Source organism: Biomphalaria glabrata, chromosome 17 (assembly GCF_947242115.1).
Source record: "Biomphalaria glabrata chromosome 17, xgBioGlab47.1, whole genome shotgun sequence".
In the NCBI taxonomy this organism is placed as follows: domain Eukaryota; kingdom Metazoa; phylum Mollusca; class Gastropoda; family Planorbidae; genus Biomphalaria; species Biomphalaria glabrata.
In genome coordinates, this window is record NC_074727.1 from 16,762,364 (window position 1) to 16,779,694 (window position 17,331).

The window sequence follows — 17,331 nt, forward strand, 5'->3', positions numbered from 1 at the left end:
AGAAAAAAAAAACTTCCAAAATTTTCGAAAAAAAAAAAATACTTTAACTACAAACTTAAAGCTATACGAAAGATTGCTTTACTTTTCGGTCGTAAGTTGAACTTTTATTTTTTTTTAAATTTCAAGTTTAGTCATTTAGTATTACACCGCTCACTTTTTCTTCTTCGCATTTGTTGTATGGCTTTTGTCAATCGCGTTTTTTTCGTGCTATATCATAATCAGTGACTTCGGGCCCATGAAAATTGAGTCTGCATCAAGCTCTAGCATTCCTTCTAACCAAGTTGTCCATATAATTCAGTGGCGTGGTAAAACGCTTGGCTTCGGAACCAAGGGGTACATTCCTCTTTTCTCCTTTGCATTTTTATAGGCTCCCCGAAAGGGGAAAAGACGCTATTAGTTATGTGTGGCATGTCTGTCCGTCCGTCCCGTTTAGATCTCAGAAACTAGAAGAGAAAATGAAAAGCCGACATCATGATATTTTAGATCATTCAAAGTTCTGATGCAACAGCTACTTTTTTCTTTACTGAAAGTGAACCATCTAATTTAGAAAATTATCTATGCAAGCAGATTTTTCATAAAAATACTCCACTTTTACAACTATTCACTATTAATAGTAATAAACACGGGAGGCTCTTCAGTAGGAGAAACACCTATATTCCATATTTTTAACACATTTACGCAAACAGTTTTAGATTTTTTTAGCAAAAAAAAAAAAAGTAATTTTTAAATTTGTATTGCTAAGTTAAATAAGTTCTGTCATACTAACTACTACATTTACACCAAAAAATGTTAACTATTTTTTAAAGAGAAAAAAATCTATTAAGTATACATATAAGTTGGACAGACTTTAAAACAACAATTAATACGTAGTTTTTTCATATTATCGCGTGAACTGTAGTAGCTACAGTGCCAATCACCAAAGAAAAACAATTATTTTTTTTTACCGAAAGTTTTTTTTTTGAGGATTTGAATAAGAGATTGACCCTTTACAAAACTATTAGAGCAATTAGATATTCATTATAAGACATCAGTTAGGCCAGGTTCACATCAAACTTCACATTCACTTATCCTTTCGTCTGCTGGACCGCTGGGGTACCACACAAGATGCCCACCCTTTTTCTCCATTTTACTTTGATAGAATTTCATTCTGATGTCCTTTCTGAAAATATTGAAACCTGCCTTTTTACCTGCCTGGGTGGACCACTTCGGGGGCTGATTGTGAGTTTGTTTTAATGGATTTTGTTTAACGCGCTATAGCTTGCTCAACGAGTTCTGACCAAATTTCTTTTTCCTTTACTCGTTGGCCGTCGGCCATAGAAGCAGATGAACTTTACTTTAGAGGTCGTAAAGAATAAAAGGGGTATGTAACTCGTGCCTCTCTGGCAGACGTTGCAGTACGAGAGCACTAAGGTAATAGTGACACAAACGATCACCGGGAAGTGAAAGGGTCAGCTTGAGAATCTTATCTTCTTATCTTATTAATTACAGACGTTGTCTTTAAAAAGAAAAAGAGAGAGAAGATAATTAGGTCCCACTCATTACATGTGTCAATATAGTCGTGTATGTTAATCAGTGATTCCGGTAAGTCGTTGGCTTTACTGGCTGATTCAGGAAACCCTTTCCATTCTCAAATAGCACTAGGGAAGAAGGACCACTTATACGAATTTGTCTTAGCCTGCGGAATAAGAAATATGACTATCTTAGTGTCTTTCTAAGTATTTAATTGGGTTATATTTCTTCTATTTGCAAATTATGGTTCAGTGTTTTATGAATTGACTGAAAAAAGATTTAAAAGAGAGATTTGATATTAAGTGTTTTTTTTTTAAACAAGAGCCATTCTAAAAATATTATGTTTTTAAGGTCAGAAGATCAAATATCACGCTGGTGGTAAACGGACAAAAATATCTTATTATTATAATCTAACGGGAAATGTTTACTTACAAGAAAATACAAATTAAAATCTATTGCATAAAAAGTCATAAAGCTTGTTGGTCCTATTGCTTTTCACGCATACATTAGAATATATATCAATATATATATATATATATATAATCTACATCCAAGTGATACAAAGTTTGACTGTGAAAAAGCAATGGCCTCATCTCTGGAAGAAAAGCCTGCCAAACGCAAAATGGTTGATTCCTCTACCACCAAGGCGAATGTCTCATTTACCTGCGTTACATGTGAACAGAGAGAGATGTCTTCAGAATATGCGATACCAACATGTTACAAGGTGCTCTACGAGCTGAACCATTACCAACATGTTACAAGGTGCGCTCTACGAGCTGAACCATTACCAACATGTTACAAGGTGCTCTACGAGCTGAACCATTACCAACATGTTACAAGGTGCGCTCTACGAGCTGAACCATTGCCAACATGTTACAAGGTGCGCTCTACGAGCTGAACCATTACCAACATGTTACAATGTGCTCTCTACGAGCTGAACCATTACCAACATGTTACAAGGTGCGCTCTACGAGCTGAACCATTACCAACATGTTACAAGAAGCGCTCTACGAGCTGAACCATTACCAACATGTTACAAGGTGCGCTCTACGAGCTGAACCATTACCAACATGTTACAAGGTGCGCTCTACGAGCTGAACCATTACCAACATGTTACAAGGTGCGCTCTACGAGCTGAACCATTACCAACATGTTACAAGGTGCGCTCTACGAGCTGAACCATTACCAACATGTTACAAGGTGCGCTCTACGAGCTGAACCATTGCCGGCTAAAATGTTTGATTCCATTACAAAACACGACTCTTCAAACTTAGAAAGTAGAAGTAACACATGTAGGCCATTAATTAGCAGTCCTGAATTAATGTATTCACACGACACCATCGAGAAGGTGCGAAAAGCTCTAAGTAATATTTATGCGCCACGTTGTGCTGTAAACCATTATTGCACTGTTAATGAACATGCATTCAATGCTCAATACGTGACTTTTGATCATTCCATCCTAGACTCTTTTTTTTTTAATTTTATCTTTATGATAAGTCGTTGTGTAAAAGTGCGTTACGCTTAAAGATTTTAAGAAGGGAATATTTTTTAGAAATTTTATTTTTTTATAACAAATGACCAATTCGATAATACACTTAAACAATTTTTAAAAATCGATTCCGATTAGGGAAATAAATGAAAAAAAACAACAAACAACGGAGAACAAAATAATATTTTATCATTTTTAAAATAACTTACTAGCTTTTTTCTTTTTCCTTTCATGATTAATTTTAATACTACAACCAGGTTTAATTACAGTGAGCCTTTCTAGACAACAAACCTGATCATTAAGAAACGACCCGAAATTTCAGAGAATGTACCAACCAACCTTGATATTTCAGAGAAGGTACCATTGAATCAATGTCCTATATTTCCCTTGATATGACATAAGAATATATAATACTAAATAACTCGGTATTTATTTAAGACATAGAACTTAACACAATAAATAGCGAACCTCTAATAACTTTTTTTTTAACATTCCTACCTGTTCAACATCCTAAATGCTCGCATTAAGAAGAGATGACACCTATGTTATAGGGTATACTGAAATTTCCACCAGTTTCTGAATCTCAAAAGAACATCAAATACTGAAGACGTTTCAGTCTTGAGAGACACAAAACAAACAAATGTGTTTCCAAACACACTTCAATGTTAGACTTCAGGACACAACTATTGGATTCTATTGCAGGCTTCCCAGTCCGTCTAGTACAAGCTGGCCCAACAGTGGAGGCCTGGCCGAACAGTGGAGGCTTGAACTCTTCGATGCGTGCACGTGAAATATACTTTGTTATATTGATGATATTTATATATATATATGTATCAAATCTCAATGATTTCTCATTCGGCAACATATAAATATAATGTCAATCGCAGCGAAGAAAGAGAGAGAGAGAGAGACAGTGCTCGCGAGTCACTATGTGTTTTAAAGATTCTCTGCCAGCCGCGACACGGAGTCAATTTTCAAAAGTCTTTTGCCCCACTAGTACACTTGTGTTGCATTTTTATTTCACGGGAATTTGCGCGCGTGTGTGAGTGAGTAAATTAGTGTTTGTCTGATTGATATATTTATATATATATTAGTGCGCGCGTGAGCTGGAGTATTTGCTTGCTCTTGAGCACAGGTGTAGAGACACTGTCGCATCGAAAGCCAAACGCGAGCAGTAAAGCGAGGGTCAGACTGGAATGAAGTCAGTTCAATGGTACACATAAAGCAAAGCGATTATCCAACTTTGAGTGACAAGGAGTCATTGTGACCCGTGATATATCATATAGCTAGGCCTTCGTTTTTTTTTCTTTTGTATAAGATGAATTTTGTCAATAAAATCTAGACAAATATTTAGTTGCATCTCTAATGAACTGACCAGCTCTATTCTAACAGAGTCGGTGTTCTTGTTTTTTTAATCTACCATGACTGGCTGTTTAAATATGATTTTATCGTAATCCGATTTCTATCCGAAATGAAGCCATCAGCAGGGTCGGAGTAACAAAAGTGCAAGATTGGGGCAACCTCCCAGAGCCTTATCATTAAAAGGAGGCAGCAACATTTTAAAAAATATATATTTCTAGAAATTATGCAAATTAAATAAGATTAATAGAAAAATAACAAATGTACAGGAATGCATTCTCTATGTCTGTATTCATCAGTATGACATGCTTTAGGTGTATTTATGTTACTTAGTGCATATATAATATATTGAAGCTTGAGAACGTAGAAACTTCCATGTACTGAAATATGTCACACTACATAGTAAGTAGATCTGAGTCGATATTAGGGCCACAGTAATGTAATGGGTTAGTTAATATTAGATCGACAGTAATGTAATGAGGTAAGTTGATATTAGATCGACAGTAATGTAATGAGGTAAGTTGATATCAGATCGACAGTAATGTAATGAGGTAAGTTGATATTAGGTATTATGAAAGTAGCACAGACCTGATCTAGAACCTTTAAAGCTAGAGAAACACTAAGTAAGTACTGTACATCAGATATGAATACGAACCTGAATATAAAATATATATATAAAGTAATAAAGATACAGACGAGTTTACAGTTTACATACTGGAATTAGGTGAAGACTATTTAAAAATAATTAAGTATTGCCTTCATTTAACAAATTTGTCTAAATATTTGAAATATTTTAAATCATGAACATTATTTAGATTGGGGAAAATATTAATCAAATAAACCAAAAACTTTTTTAAAAGAGCAAATATCTGAATTAAAAATGAATAAACAAAGACCTACCTTTCACTTTCACTCTTGGATGCTCTGTGGAGTTTCTCAATGTCTGCGACTCAACGTTGATGCTGCACTGCAACGCACTCATAATATCCAGTGAAATGTGTGCTACCTTAGATCACTGCCATATTGACAATGTAAATTATTAGCACATTGGTAGGAACGACGCCTTCCTGTTGGTAGATCTAGTGCTTTTCCACTTAGCAGCTTAAAGACTACTGTCTACTGTATATATTGAAACATCCCATTTCCGAATTATACACAAAGAAACAAACAAATTCCTCTCGTCAGTCCTTTTCAAATCTCAAAGAAAACATACAAGATAAATTACACCAGATCTAGTTAAATCTAGCTAGACAATCCCGAGCTAGCAGAGAGAGAAATAGGACACAACGCTGTCCTTTGAACCGACAATAAGCTTGCCATGCTAAAATTTGCCTAAAATATGAACGAATGTCCAGTCTGTGCACGGCTTTCACTCTAAATGGCCGTCTTGCACACCAAGCGATTTCCAACTTAAGTTTCTTTCTTAACTTCTGAGGCAGTGTACTTTTTAAAAAAAAAAAGACTCTGAACCTCCCTTCCCAAGTCAACATAAAGTGTCAGGCAAATACATGCAGGTCAGTGCTGTAATCTTAACGAAATAGTCGTGTGCTGCGGTCATGAAGGGGGGCGGGGGGGGGGGGGGGAGCTGTGAAAAAGGTGGGGGGCAAATGGTCAGCGGTGGTCACTCCAGTCGAGAGAGGAGAGAGTGAAATGAAAGCCCTTAAAAACGTTCGGACAATGCAGAATTATGCGGACAAATAGCAACGGGCTCTCCAAGTGAAAAGTGCAAAGAGGAGAAACGTGAAGCGAGTGGGGGAGGGGAAGTGGTAGTGGTTGGGGGGGGGGGCTTGAAACACAATGCTGGACACGGTCCAGTGTAGATTAAAGTGCATGGGTGATGAAGTGCCCGTGTATGTCCGTGCGAGTGGGGGGGGGGGGGAATAGGGCGCTACCATGACGAAGTGTGGTGTTGTTACACTGCCCAAGTCCTGAAACGAAAAGCCTGGGGCGGACAGAAATTGTATAACGTTGGCGCACAAGTGCGTTTGCCTGTGTGTCTCGTGTTGCTACATAGGTACAGGAAAAGGTCAAGAAAAAAATATAGGGGAGAGAGAAGGGGTTGGTGGGTCTGACTGACTCATATACTTTGGCCAACAGCAACACACACGCACAAAATACTGGACAATAGCCACAACAGGTCACCCTAATGAGAATAATGGTTGTATGAAATGTGAACAGCCACTCTCACATCCATTGTATTTAAAAACCAACTAAAAATAAAACAAGGGGAAATGACTCTGCATAAGACAAAGATATCAAAACGTGAGAAAAAAAAAACAGGAGTACGACCCTAAATATTTTTCTTTCAGAATTGTCAGATTTTTATTTTTCAATTACTTTAGTTCTTGATCCCATAGTTCATTTCGGTAACACCCTCCCGTTTCAAGTTGTACCCTACATTTACTCAACATGTAAGATCGCGTACTCTGGAGAGGCTAGACAGCCCTCCATGTTATTTTATCTATATTCATAAACTTATTCTTATTTATAAGTTTAACTCTTTTTCTCCCAAATGACGATACCAACGTTGATTCCACTAGAATGTGATAAATAATTATGGAGAGAAAGAGTTAAAATGAACGAAGTCTCAGTGTGTGTGTGTGAGTGTGATATAAGCAAGGAATGGTCTCCCCTGAAGTTAGGTTTGAGTCTCACCGAATGGGTAGGTCTGCTGAAAGCGTCAATCCTCTACAAGAACTGTATGGGAGTTGGCTAGATTAACACCTTTAGTAAAATCACTAAATTTAGACAGCCTTCAGGATAGAAGACTTAAAAGTAAAATAGCAATTATACATAAAACACTGAACCCTAATCTACAAATACAAAATTTAATAAAATACTCAGAAAGACACAAAGATAAAGGCACATTCCTCGTTCCATATGCTAGGACAAATCTGTACAAATGCTCTTTCTTTCCTAGCGCTATTAGAGCATGGAATGGGTTGCCTGAGCTAGCCAGGAAAACCAGTGACTTGGCAGAATTTAGGCCATTGGTTAATATGCATGACCAAATGCATGACGCGTAGGACGTAATCATTTTCTTTTTTGAAGTAACATCTGTATCATATACTATCATATTAGATAAGATAATACCCAAATAAAAAAAATACGTTAAATATTTGTTTCTAGATCTAGCTTCTAGTGGCTTTCAGCCCATATCAACTATTTGTTTCTAGATCTAGCTTCTAGTGGCTTTCAGCCCATATCAACTATTTGTTTCTAGATCTAGCTTCTAGTGGCTTTCAGCCCATACCAACTATTTGTTTCTAGATCTAGCTTCTAGTGGCTTTCAGCCCATATCAACTAGATCTATTTGTTTCTAGATCTAGCTTCTAGTGGCTTTCAGCCCATACCAACTATTTGTTTCTAGATCTAGCTTCTAGTGGCTTTCAGCCCATATCAACTATTTGTTTCTAGATCTAGCTTCTAGTGGCTTTCAGCCCATATCAACTATTGTCTTTGTGAAAACGTACTTTAAATATTGTTTCTAGATCTGGCACATTGCATTTCTACCATCTTGTATGTATTCATGCGCAACTCTGCACATCACACGATTACGTCATAGAAGGCATTATCATTACATAGTCTACTTGGATCTGAGCTTGACACTCTTTGGCCAGGCAGCCAAGTGCTGTACTTTTGCGCCACCTGGCACTATTACGCGGGATAAGCGGTCGACTAATTAAGAATGAATGGCGTGTTGAAATAGAATTTTTTTAGCGTAGCAATCAAACTAAGTGAGACAAAGGATCCCATAAGAGGCAATACCGGCATTTAGTTTGGTCTACTCTCTTTCATCCCTTTTCTCTCGCTCTCTTTCTCTCTCTCTTTTTTTCTCTTTCTCCCATCTGTTTGTTGTAGCCATGCCCAAGGTGTACGCCCGCCTTATTGTTGTGTCCGAGCATTGCGCCGTATGAGCCCAGCGCCGTTTTATCGATGAGCTGTAAAAATGGTCCTCGTGGCCGCTATTACGTGGGTGAGAGGGGGCCCCATCTGTTGTTTGTTTTCACTCCGCGTTGTGCCCCTCGTGACCTGTCGCCGTGCACCTGAGTATAAAAGTGGACAATGAGACGGTGTGTCCGACACGCAAAGTGTGTCGTGATGACTGTCAATGTTTAGGGTGGGGGGGGGGGTAAACGTACTGCTGATCACTGTGATGTCTGATTCAAGTACATACAAGCAATACCTACATGCTTGTCAATCTTAGAAGTAAACATGGCGGCCAAGCCCAGGTTCAACCGTGCATGAACAATGAAAAAAAAAAAAAAAAAAAAAGAAATGAGCTTTTTTCTCTTCCAAAAATCGGTGGTCTCTAGAAGTCTCTACATCAATTTCTGTATCAATTTCTATTTTGTTTTGCCACAAATACTGCAGAGTACAACAATAACAATATAGAAATAAAACTAATTATTGAACATACAAGTACAGCAATTCGCTAATTCTCTCTCACATGTTCTCTCTTTGTATTTGTTTTTCTCTATCTCTCCTCCTCTCTCTATCCAACCTCACTCCTCCATACTCACACTCTCTCTATCCCTATCTATATCCCACACTATCCCTATTTTTCAACACAATTTGAATACTAAACAGCACTAAACTAACAATAGTATGGTGTCCTGCGGCGAGAGGCTTGGGCTAGGGTGTCATTCTCCTCAAAACTCTGGAGGAACATCCGAAGCAAATAAAACAAAAGTCTTCTAAATAACAAATTGAAGGACAATCCAAATATTTCTCAGCTACCAATGAACCAGCGCCCTAATTTTGTTTTACATTCAAATATGGTTGCCTCGTATTAACCTATTCTATTTTTTGTTAAGCTTGCGTTGAAATAATTGAGATGTGATGCTTCCTACAGTGACTGAAGGTTAACTTCCTATCGATAATACCAGACACAATTTTCTGTGTCGCCTATGTCTTAGTCGTTTACGAGACTTTACTGTCACCGTTTATAATGTTTTAATATTTTGTACCTGATTTCTCAACACAGACACAATTGAAGGGCAAAAAACACACAGCACATTTGACCCTGCATCAGGTTTATTGAAAGTGCTATGTAAATTAAATTTATGTTTGTATTGTTAATAATTTTTTTTACAATGACATTTTCAGGTATTTTCTGTTAAACATTTTATTTCCACAGTCATTGGCATTTTCTAACAAAATAACATTAGCTAAACTTCTAACAGACGGACAATGCAGGACCTGATTTAGACTTGATAAGGCACTAAGTTATTAGATGTATGGGCAATTTATATGTCCATAAATTATATGTCAGTGTCAAATCTGATTATCAGTTCTCTAGAGAAATGAACAAATATAAAATGAATTAGTGCATAAGTGGTGAAATATCAAATCATTAATTTCAAATAATTATATGAAATAATTAATTCACTCGGACATTTGGGGAGGGGAAAGATTGTGCTGGTTAAATGTAAATACTGCACTGATGTCACACTTCTGTTTTTAGAATGAGTAGATGCTCGATATCAGTGCTATAGGGAAATATTTAAGTCACAGAGATGAGGAACTTCAGACATCTACAGGGCATAATAGCATCACCAACAGAGATGAGGAACTTCAAACATCTGCAGGGCATAATGGATTCACCAACAGAGATGAGGAACTTCAAACATCTGCAGGGCATAATGGATTCACCTACAGAGATGAGCAACTTCAGACATCCGAAGGGCATAATGGATTCACCTACAGAGATGAGGAACTTCAAACATCTGCAGGGCATAATGGATTCACCTACAGAGATGAGCAACTTCAGACATCTGAAGGGCATAATGGATTCACCTACAGAGATGAGGAACTTCAAACATCTGCAGGGCATAATGGATTCACCTACAGAGATGAGGAACTTCAAACATCTGCAGGGCATAATGGCATCACCACCAGAGATGATAAACTTCAAACATCTGCAGGGCTTAATGGCATCACCACCAGAGATGAGGAACTTCAAACATCTGCAGGGCTTAATGGCATCACCAACAGAGGTGAGGAACTTCAAACATCTGCAGGGCATAATGGATTCACCTACAGAGATGAGGAACTTCAAACATCTGCAGGGCATAATGGCATCACCAACAGAGATGAGAAACTTCAAACATCTGCAGGGCATAATGGCATCACCAACAAAGATGAGAAACTTCAAACATCTGCAGGGCATAATGGCATCACCAACAGTGATGAGGAACTTCAAACATCCGCAGGGCATAATGGCATCACCAATAGATATAAGGAATTTTTAAGATCTGCAGGGCATAATGGCATCACCAATAGATATGAGGAATTTTTAAGATCTGCAGGGCATAATGGCATGAAATGAAATAAACTTAGTACCTCAACCATTAGCCAAAGACACATTCCGTCCGCAGCGTTACAAATCTGTGCCGGAAAATATTTGACCGGATACCTTTGACCAAACACACTTTATACGCATCGACGACTTCTTACGTCACTTTTAATAAGCAAAGTGACCTGTGGCCCGCGCGTATTCAAGTCCAAGCCTGGTCAGCAGAAGATAATCCGCTTAGCTCTCCCTCCCTTAGGCTCGACGTTTTCTTCTGCGTTCTTTCATTGCACTTGGCGATTAGTATCTAAATAAGGCCCTCAGAAATGACCAGGTACCAACAATGCACTTGGCGACTAGTATCTAAATAAGGCCCTCAGAAATGACCAGGTACCAACAATGCACTTTGTTTTCTTCTATTCTTTTATTCCTTTCAGCGTTTAGGCTGGTTCTTACGTCGACAGTTAAGTGCCTTCTTTGGATTGCGTCCCCTGTTCGTTTAAGAAAAGGAAGTTACGGGTGTCGACTAAGAGGGTGGGGGAGAGGGCGAAGGTTAAAAGGTGAAAGGGGTTAAGAAATTCGACTTACCTGCGAAATGTGACAGAAATCTGTTGACAGGTGTGCAGAGTGCGGCATTTTTTTCCCCTGAGGGGCAGGTAGACTGTGGCTTTATTAAGCAAAATGAGTTGACATTAGTTTTCCCAATTCTTTTAAGCGAGAGAATACAATTGTATGTCCTACACAATTTCTGGAAATAAAACGACTTATTATTTCCTACATTGATACTATTTTTTGGTATGTAGCAAAAAGAAATTGTCGCAATTTATTCATAATCCATTCAATTCAATTCAATGTATTCATCTTCTTTTTCCTGGTATTGTTCCCTGAAGAAAGATCGTTGGAAGACAAAAGAACTATTTGGTAAATCACTTAAATGCCAAACTGATGGTCTGAAATTCGAATGCTGTTGAAGTCAGACATCTTTGGTGTGTTCCTAAAATCTGTCGGAAAATGTAAAAATGTAAATGTCTTTTTCTGCGTTCTCATTGTCCAGTTAGAGAGTTTAGATAACCGGTCATATCTGAGTTTAGATAACCAGTCATATCTGAATTTAGATAGCCGGCCATATCTGAGTTTAGATAACCGGTCACATCTGAGATGAACAGTGCAGTGGTTTCCAGATCAGTGAGATCTCAAAACCGGTAAAATTTGTCTTTTAAAAGGATACTTTGGGGCCAGTATCTTGTTCGGGCCTGTCGATAAAGTATAGAGCTTTGAAACAGTGGGAGGGCGGTGGCTGAGGGGTAAAGGTTCGAATCCTGGTGAAGACTGGGATTTTTAATTTTGTGCTCTTTGGGCGCCTCTGAGTCCACCCAGCTCTAATATATACCTGATATTAATTTTGGAAAAGAAAAGGCGGTTGGTCGTTGTTCTAGCCACATGACACCCTTGTTAATCATCTCAGATGACCTTTACATCATCTGCCCTATAGATCGCAAGGTCTGAATGGGAACTTTACTTTGAAACAAGTCAAGTACACCTATAGGGCAGCACAACTATCAACTACTTTACTTTCCCCAACTAATGTTTGCTGAACACAGGGGCACCCTTAAAATTTGGAAATTAAAAATTCCAGTCTATACCGAGATTCGAGCCCGGGACCCATCGATTCAGAAACCAAACGCTATACACTCGGCCACTACGCCCCCCCATACATGGGCGTAACCAGAATTTTTTACGAAAACTGCGGTATTTTTTTTAAAAACTCACCAGGTTTATAAAAGAGGAATTGTCTTTAAAAAAAAAAACAACATTTTTATTTCGTATGTGACATGTTTTTAATTAATTAACGTCAACCAATGCATTCTATTCCTTTCGCCTGCTTCCTGACATCATAGATATCTTATCCATCGTAAAGGACACTTCATGCCCAATAATTGTTTTCTTATCACTTCGCCTCTGCCACTCTACTTTTTCCTGGTAACGATCCTTACAGGCGCGTCTTTCTTTGCAAGACTTGAAGATCTTGTTACATGGACGCATCAGATTTTTTTAAAAACGTTAGTCAGGAGATGACCAGAAAATCCAGTATTGTGGACTATCCTCGCGTGCTAAGAATAATATAGCATTTCTATAAATGGACTTGATTAAGCAATACGAGTTTTTTAAATTACGTTTTCCCCCCACACGTATTTCATTTACGTCAACACTTCTTCTGGAAGTAGGTCACATCAAAGTAGGTCATATCAAAGTAGGCCATATAAACAATAGCACCACATTTTATTTCGAATAGTAAATCTATGCATTTGAATGACGTATGCCTTACTAGTATCAAGGTCTTGATTAAAAAATAAAAGCTTGTATTTATAACTGTGCATTTTGTGCCCCCCCCCCCCGACCCTACACCCTGTCGTAGTGAAGATCATTTCATGACACCAAACCCAGAAAACAAAATTAATAATAATCTTTGGAAGTGGCTGAGCGGTAAAGTGTTTGGTTTCCGAACCGGAGTCCGGGGTTCGAAACCCGGTGAAAACTGGGATTTTTAATTTCGGGATTTTTGGGCGCCTCTGAGTCCACCCAGCTCTAATGGGTACCTGACATTAGTTGGGGAAAAGTAAAGGCGGTTGGTCGTTGTGTTGGCCACATGACACCCTCGTTAACCATAGACTACAGAAACATATGACCTATAGACCACACGTGTTAACAATGATCTCGTAAAAGAAACAAGTTTAAACTTAAATAAAAATCGCCTTGTACAGGGGCCAGCCGTCACCTCCTACTTTATATAAAAAAAAAATTAAATTATAAGTTATTTCAATTAAAATATTAAATTCAACTACCTAAATAGTAAAAAATATTTAGTAAAAAAAAATCTTAGTTTAAAAATAAAGCAGGGATAAAATTTCAATATTATCATCATTTTTTATCCTTTTCCCCCCCTCAATTCCAACCAGACTAAAAATACACTAGAATACCAGCCATTCAATACTAACTACTGCTTGACTTCTGGCAGTGTTCAAGACGGAAACGTCAATGTGTTTTCAAATCTGACCTTTCGTTCACCTGGAATTCAAACTCCATGAGCGCCAATTAAAAACGATTGACCTGGAAGCAGTTGGAAAATGACCCTCCCGCGAGCATTGATGCCAAGGATTGAATGATGTGGGTTGAAAACTAAACGGATGAAACGTTTGGCTATTTACAAAAATAACAGAAATAGACACGTGACCACAATGTGAATAATAAAATTTAAAAAGGCGTGGACTGTGTCAAAGACAATCCTTGACTATAAATATTAATGACACACAAAGTGATGGTTAACGGTTGCTGGGTGATTCAATAGAGTTTATCTAGAGCAGTGATGGTTAACGGTTGCTGAGTGATTCAATAGAGTTTATCTAGAGCAGTGATGGTTAATGCTTTTTTATTTGGGGGGGGGGGCATCGGTCATATAAATAACATATACATAACATATACATAACATATACATAACATATACATAACATATACATAACATATACATAACATATACATAATATATACATAACATATACATAACATATACATAACATATACATAACATATACATAACATATACATAACATATACATAACATATACATAACATATACATAACATATACATAACATGTGTGTCTCTGGCCGCATAACCAAAAAAAAAAAAGTGCCAAGTGCAATGGCAACGATTCTTGGCGGCTTCATTTTGTAATAATGGAATAAGTTTCGAAGGGCGGATGTGACCCGCGGGTCGTATTTTGAGCCTTCCTGAACTAGAGTATAGACTTGAGGAAGGTCGCCTGACAATAATGGCTGTCATGTAATTTCTCCCATGTTACCAACTTCTTTAATTTTTCCAACCTTTTATTTTTCTCTTTTATGGTGGCCGAATGGTCTCAAATTTTGTTGAAGGCTAGCATTTCAGGATTTTAGTCCAACCAATTCTAATAGGTACATGACTAGAAGCAGACGAGCTTAGTATCATTTTAACCCTTTTAATTGAAAGGTTAAGACTTTCTGAGTCTTCCACTCCGAGTCTATGAAATCGCTGTTTATTGATAGTTACCATTTATACTTCAGTTTTCCTTCTCCGAGCTGGTTAGACAGCAACTCTGAATTTAAACCTCTGCTGCCTTGCATCTATGCACAATCATGGGAAAGGCTTCGGGAGTCTACCCCGAGGAAACATCAGCACGGCCACTTTGAGCACTTTGCAGCACTCTGGTAGAGCCTGCGATGCTGCTGACCGCAAACTTGCCATTTCTTTGGATACATCAGCTGCGTGGAAAAAGGTGTGTGGGGAGGGGGGAGGACTAATATGTGGGCGACATCGTTCCGAGCATGAGATGATCCATAGTCGCTTCGTGACCGAAGGAGGCCACAATACATTTTGTACTATTGGAGACCTATGCATCCACTTTTGTCCAATTGTTCTATAGTGTTTGTCTAGTTTTTTTAAATTTTCGCATCTCGATTTTTTTTCAGAACAATTAAGTGCTGACCCTAAAACCTTGAGTTCGAGTCCTGGTGCTATTACTTTCTTTTAGAGACTATATTTCGACTGCTGTTTTTTTTTAAATAGTGGCTGCTCTCTCTCTCTCTCTCTCTCTCTCTCTCTCTCTCTCTCTCTCTCTCTCTCTCTCTCTACCATAATGGTAAATTTTCTTAATTCAATAATTTAGTGAGAGAACATGTTCTGTGACGCTATTTGATTGCGAATAAAGGTTGAGGATGTTTAATTATAACAAGTAACATACACAGAAATTACATTTATAAAATCAAATCCTCCTTTCGGGAAGCTGGTGTTGGTGCGGGGGAATTCCCGCCGAAAAAAGCATTCCTCCAAAGTGCTCAGCATCAAAAGACGTAATCCAAATTTAATTTTACGATATGTTGTGAACAATTACAACGGTCAAACTAGTGTGGGCAATAGGGTAGTTATTTTGTTACCCCCACAGATATACATTAACTGTGAAATTTCTAGGAAAACCGTTAGAGCCGTTGTCGAAATATCCTTCCAGGGTCCACCCATATTTCTGGACCCATGAAGCGTTTGTAACCTAGAAAGATGAATAGTAAAAATCCGTATATTTACCAGGAAGTAATGCAAAGTTTAACATATTGATCTTTTTCTTTTACTGTCAACTCTTTAAAATGCTCAAAGCTTTTCGTTTTTTTCCCCCAATCCTTAGTTTTATGTATTTGAACAGTATTTGTATTTTTGTTTCCTTTCAGATCTTTATATTGGACTAACTTGAAAAAAAAAATCTTGTATAGACGGAGTTAAGAAAACTTTTATAGCGCGCACCGTCAAATGGTTCCCACGACGCATACCAAGGATCTACTGAAAACAATTGGGGAAAAAAAGATGCCACTGCGTTAAAGAAATAATTATGGATATTTCTACTACCTAGTTTCTGGAGGTTTCTATTTTATGCACTTATTCTAGTTCACATGATGATCAGCACTACCCATATCACTAAAACATATATAGGTCTATGATAGATTCGATATTGACATAACAATGAATTTCCTTAAAAATTTCAAGAGTTGAAGTACAGGAAACATGATTCAACAACGAGTCATGCACATTTAGAAACAAGCTTGGGTTAAAGGTCAAACGCACACAACTAACGAATAGCAAAGAGAAAAAAAATACCAATGACACATTAATGAGAGCTAGAAGTGTGTACTTAGAGGTCACAAAGACATCAGAAAACCAACTCATGCATACAATGGTCATCACTCGAAAATCATCTTCACATTTTTTAAAATGCTTTTTACCTTCCTAAAGAATTTTCAGAAAAAAAAAATGTCTCCCCTTTAATCAATATTGATTTGCATTATATATATTTTTTTTTCGAGAAAGATAATTATAAAATCTGTGTCTTAGTTCAAACTTTCTGAAGAACGACAGGCCGTGACTGCCAGAGGGTTTAAACTCGAAACTTTCAGGTCGAAGGTTTAAATCAAAAATGTGAAAGTCAAAACAATTGAGAACGACGCTATAGTCAAATCTGGTTAATCGGACCACCAGCCCTTTATTCCCTGAATCCTAACGCACTGAAACAGATTGTACTATTACAAGCTGAATCCGTTTCATTGGACCACCAGCTCTTTATTCCCTGAATCCTAACGCACTGAAACAGATTGTACTATTACAAGCTGAATCCAGTTAATTGGACCAGGCTATGGTGTAATAATCTTCATTTCTCAAAGGTATTGTAGATTTTCATACATGGCGGAATAACTATAAATGGCCAGCTTTTAGGTGTCTCCGCTGTACAAGATAAAAGGATGTGTGCTTAAAGCTATGTTTTTTTTTAAATAGTGAATGTTTTATTTTTGTTCACTTTTTTTAGCACTGCAGAATCGAACCTTAAAAAGCTCTTTTTTTTTTTTTTGTTTGTTTTCTAAACTTATTCCTATACAGGGAAAGTTGTAGAGTCTCTGTGACTTGAAACTTCTTTAACAACAAATGAGCAACTATCATCATCATTGGCCACATTACGACTATGGTACATCTCGAACACTTTTACATGGGGCTGTGGAGCCCTGGAGAGACACTCACGTCCACACATAGCGCAGGTCAAGGTGGCTTTCGCTTTGGTGCTAGAGGAGCCGGCCATTTTCCGTGTGGCACGCTTTTCTTTAAGAGCT

The 17,331-nt window shown here is 37.7% G+C and overlaps 1 protein-coding gene across 1 annotated transcript in view; it reads right to left on the bottom strand.

Moving 5' to 3' along the window:
- LOC106050568 (uncharacterized) overlaps positions 1-4,014 on the bottom strand; it is a 60,410-nt gene extending 56,396 nt beyond the window's left edge. The window contains exon 1 of the mRNA XM_013205543.2: positions 3,497-4,014. The gene's annotated coding sequence lies outside the window, so the exon portion shown is untranslated. The remainder of the gene's footprint in view (positions 1-3,496) is intronic.
- Positions 4,015-17,331: the final 13,317 nt, after the last annotated feature.